The sequence below is a fragment of the Pteropus vampyrus genome, unplaced genomic scaffold (genome assembly GCF_000151845.1).
Source record: "Pteropus vampyrus isolate Shadow unplaced genomic scaffold, Pvam_2.0 Scaffold2, whole genome shotgun sequence".
Classification (NCBI taxonomy): Eukaryota; Metazoa; Chordata; class Mammalia; order Chiroptera; family Pteropodidae; genus Pteropus; species Pteropus vampyrus.
The window spans coordinates 18,003,503-18,008,668 of NW_011888783.1; the positions used below are offsets into that span (position 1 = coordinate 18,003,503).

General features: G+C 38.4%; 1 protein-coding gene across 1 annotated transcript in view; it reads right to left on the minus strand.

Moving 5' to 3' along the window:
• LOC105290484 (cytochrome b reductase 1) overlaps positions 1-5,166 on the minus strand; it is a 29,796-nt gene that overhangs the window by 23,586 nt on the left and 1,044 nt on the right. The window lies entirely within an intron of this gene.

The window sequence follows — 5,166 nt, forward strand, 5'->3', positions numbered from 1 at the left end:
GAGTGCAGTGTTAGCTGTTATATCCTATATTTATTTCCTAGGGCTACCATATCAAATTACCAATAACTGAGAAGCTTAAAACAACAGACTGTATTCCCTAGCAGCTCTGGAGGCCAGAAGTCCAAAATCAAGGCGTTGGCAGGACTGGGCCCTCCCCTAGAGGCTCTAAGGGAGAATCTATTCCATACCTCTCTCCTAGCTTCTGGTGGCTGCTAGCAATTCTTGGTATTCCTTGGCTTGTAGACACATTGTCTCAGCATCTGCCTCCATCTTCCCATGGCCTTTCCCTCTGTGTGTCTGTGTCTCAAATCTCCTTCACTGGATTTAGGGCCTACCCTAACCCTAGGATGATCTCATCTTGAGATCCTTAACCACATCTGCAAAGACACTAAGGTCACAGTCACAGGTCCATAAGATCAGAATTTGGACTTTGAAGAGTCACTATTGAACTCACTATATATTCCTTGCAGAGGCACTGGAAACCAGGCCTTAGAGTATTAAAAGAGATATTGGCTCTGTGGGGAATGAGGACCTTATGTCTTGATCCCACTAATGCAAATCTCATCTCTGGGTGGCTAAGCTGTCACCTGGCAAGAGATTAACTTATGGATTAACTATGTGGACAGTTACATGGACTGTGGTCAGAATTTGGATAATGCTTTAGTTTAAATGTAGAGTCTATACTATTTTCTGATGGATTGGCTAAGAATTATGGAAGAAAAAGAGGAATCAAGGATGACTGTACAGCTTTGTCACGAACATCTAGCAGGATGAAGTTGCCATTTACTAAGATGGGGAAAACTATGGGGAGAGTGGTTTTGAGGACATAAGGAAGATTGAGAGTTGAGATTTGGATGTCTACTTGACATCCAAGTACAGTCTGAGTAGCCAGATGAATATTTGGGTCTGGAGTTCAGGGGAAAGGTCCAGGCTGAAGATAAAAATATAGGAGGTTTCAGTGAATAGATAGATAGTGTTTAAAGCCACGAGACTGTATGAGGTCACCAAGAGAGTGGGTGTATCAAGAAAGGAGAAGTGGTCAGAAGACTGAGGCTTGGACACTCTAACCTTATGCTATCAGGGAGATGAGGATGAATCAGCAAAGGACACTGAAAACAGTAGCCGGTGAGGGAAAAGGGGTCAAGAGAGTCGAGTGTCTTGGGAGCAAAATGAAGAAAGTGTCCCAAGCAGAAGTAAAGGGTTAGTTACGCCAGATGCTGCCTTCTGGTCAAGCAAGACAAAGACTGAGAACTGACCATAGGATTTAGCAATGTGAAGGCCATTGGTTACTACATTAAAAGAGATTTTGGCGGAGCAGTAGAGCGAAAGCCTGATTAGGGTGGGTTCGTGGGAGAATAGGAGGAGTATAGGGTCATGAGTGTGGTTGTTTTTAAGATGATAGAAATTGTAACATGTTGGAAATAATCCAATGGTGCAGAAGGAAAGGGGGAGAATTGATGAAGTGATATCCTCAGGTAGGCAGAGGAGGCACAGAATGTACTTTGACAGTAACATTCTAATGAGCTTGAGGCCTTTAGAATAAAGATGCACATCCGATATGTCCTATGATGCCCATTCTTCCCTGAGGTTGTAAACAAACCAGTGCTTCCAAACTGGCTCCAAAGGAGAATCACTGAGGGGAAGGAAGGGCACTTTTACCTTAAATGCTACTATTATCATTAAATGCTACTAATTGCATTTTGTAAGTAACAATTTAACAATAGTAGAGAAATAATCACTCATTCACTCAATGACTACTTATCAGCCTACCATATACTAGTTCTAGGTGTTATTCTAGGTGCTGGGGATACAACAGTGAGCCAAACAATCATGTCTAAAACATTTTTATCAGTTATGTCATAAAGAAATCTGCATGCATTTATTTATAACAACAACAACAACAACAAAAACATGTTTTGAGTTGCCTTGGATTGTTTCTTTGCACTTTGTAAAAATCCTTGTTTCCCTAAAATTGAGAGGTTTTATTATCAATGGTGTGCCCAGGTTGGTTTTGGAGCAGGTATTTGGGGCACTTTCTCAATTATCTTCTTTGCCAGATTTTACCCAAGAGCACTTTCAAATATATTTAAATGGTCTTGGAATTTGGTCACTTTTAGATACATTAATAGGATACTCCAATTGCCTTATAAGAACTAGTCTTAATTTCTTTTTGTTAGTCTTTTAAATGTTACTTAAATGTAGTTACATTCTCTCTCAAAACCAACTTGAGATCATGATACTATTCAATTTCTCTTCCTTCAGTTTATACAGGAAAAAGAGTTCTACATGTGAAAAAGTAAGGAGTATAGAATTGCTGAGACTTCTTTTCATTAAATTTATAAACTTGAATTTTCTACTGTTTACTAAAGAACACATTCCACCTTGTTGAACCTTTTAAAAGGTCAGCTGCCACTCTGAGAGCGTTCATTTGTTTCAGCTTTCTGTGGCCCATTTTAAGGTTTGTTTCTCTGATTTCCTGGCAGTATACCTATTTCATGGGAAACATTCCTTTCATAGAAGCACAAAGCCTCTTCTAAAATTCTCTTTGAAACTCTTTCTCATTCATGTTCACTAAATTTCCTACCTGTTTAAAATTTTATTTCAGTCTGTCATACTTTATTTTAGACTACATACATTTTCCAAAATATTCTTGGAAAGAGTGTGTGTGAATAGAAACACTTATTTTGTAACTTCTGTTAGCCTTACTTTTTCAGAGCTTACTTCTTAAATGTATTTCAAAGGATTCATACTTGTTTTCACATAGCTTCAAACACTGTTTACTGTTTGTATATTGCATTTGTAAAGCATTTTATGCTTAGAATAATAACTGTAAATACTTTATATTTCTCTTCCACATCTCTAAATATTTGTGTATCACCAATGAACTCAATTACGTAATGTTCATTATTAAAGATCTGAAAAAGCATAGCCTAAAAATTTTCTCCCTGAAGTAATGACACATAGTAAAAAAGTCTGTTATAACAAAGCTAGTCTGTAACATGTGTTTCCCTCCTGGCTTATAAAGTCAACTATTTATGCCTAGTCCTTCCACTGGAGCCTTCCTACTGTTGGATGTGAGGGGGTGCAGGTGGGCCATGATTTGTAAGAACTCAGGAGTACTATGCATGTACTTATATGTATGAAAAAGTTTATGTTCATGTCAATTAGATGTATTATGTGGTTAAAGTGTTTTGCAAATCTGGAATCCAAATATGTGAACAAGGATGGGTAATGTTGACAGGGCAAACATTCCAAAACTAATACAAATACAGTAACTAAGATTTTTTTTAAAAAGAGTTTATATAAAAGCAGCAGATGAAATTTTTCAAAATATCCATTCATACATTTTTGCCCAAAAGTGAGTATAAAAATTAAGAAAGTCCAAGTTTTAGAAAATTTAGAAATCCTTTTAGGAAAACTGTAATGAACTCTAATATGAATGAAGAGTTTCAAAGTATATTTTAGATGAAGATTTTGCTTCTCTAAAAAGAATGTTTTGCAGAAAATAAGCACAGTCCCATAAAAACAGATAAATCAGCCTTGAAAATAAGGCCACTGAAAAGACACTGCTTCTGTGGGTAAGTAACTTAACTGCTCTATGCCTCAGTTTACTCTTATACAAATATATATGTATATTTGTGTGTGTGTGTGTGTGTGTGTGTGTGTGTGTATACAAATATACAAATATACATATGAAATAATGTACTTAGTGCACTTAGGGCACACAGAAAATACTCAATAAGTGATAGCTATTGTTTTGACTTTGTCTCTTCTTTGTTAAGTCAGGAAACAAATAATATCACCTGTGTTTCCCTCACCCTCAATTATGAGAAGATATTCCAGAAGCTCTGGAAAGTTTCTTGGTATTAAGAGCTGCTCTGAAGATTTCGTTAGAAGAGGTGAAGAAACTGTTCCTACTACTTTGAGCAAACAGAAGGTGTTGACAGCTCTGGACAAACTTAAGGGCTCCACCATGAAGGAAAGAGTGCTTCTGATGACAGCAGCTGTGGAACTTGAATATGTCTTGCTAATTTTAGTTTAGTGGCGAAATAACTGGGACTTATACAATGAAATCACTCACACCCCAGTGCCAATCTCACACCAGGGAAGCCTGCGGCCCATGGCTGGGCATTAGCAAAGTCTGCCATTGCACCCTAAAGTGGGAGAATGCCAGCCACACCTGTCAAGTGCTGCAGCATGAGTTTTAAACAGAAACAAAAATCTTTTCTTTAGGAATGAGGTGAGAGCTCTTTTGTTAACTTGTTTATGGAGAGTTAAATATTGGTGGAGAAAAGGCAGCCTGTACAGAGGCAAAGCTAGAGGTTTTAGCCAGTGGGCACCTCTTTCCAAACCCTTTCCGCTCCTTATAACCCCAGTATGTTTCTACCTTTATCAAAATACTTTCTCTGGAAAGTATTTTTTGGAAAATGGTTATAAATAAATGGCACTTGCACCACTAGCTAGAGGTTTCTCTGGCAAAAAAAAAAAAAAAAAAAGCAGCGAAGGAAACAGCTCCGATATTGTTAGGGGAAAAACACGAGAATAAAACTGACATTTGTTGTTGGTCGCCAGAAGAGGGTGGAGAGGGGGGTCGGCAAGCAGAATGGGTAAAGGGGGTCAAAAGTACAAACTTCCAGTTCTAAAATAAATAAATCCTGGGATGTGATGTACAGCATGGTGGCTAAAGTTAACGACGTATTATGAATTTGAAAGTTGCTAAGATTAGATCTTAAAAGTTCTCATTACAAGTAAAGAAATCATAACTATGTGTGATAATGGACGTTAATTAGATTTACCGTGGTGATCATTTCACTATATGTACATATATCAAATCATTGTTATTTATACACTTAAAACTAATGTAATGTTATATGTCAATTATACGTCCAAAAATAAATAAACTGCCATTGACCCAGCACTCCTTCCATGTCAGCCTCATCCAAGAGAACGCAGGCCCTGAGCTGGCTCACCACTAGCTAAACTGGAACGCCACAAACCCCTAGGGCGTTCTGGGCGAAGCCAAGCAGTCCCTCACCCCTGCGGGCATCTCTCATCCAGAGTTAGTGTCCAGCGCCCAGAGCCAAGAGGAAGCCGGGAAGGGGAACTTGGCCAACGGCAGCCACAAAAACAAGTTGCGTTCAATACTGTCCATGCATGACCAAGCAG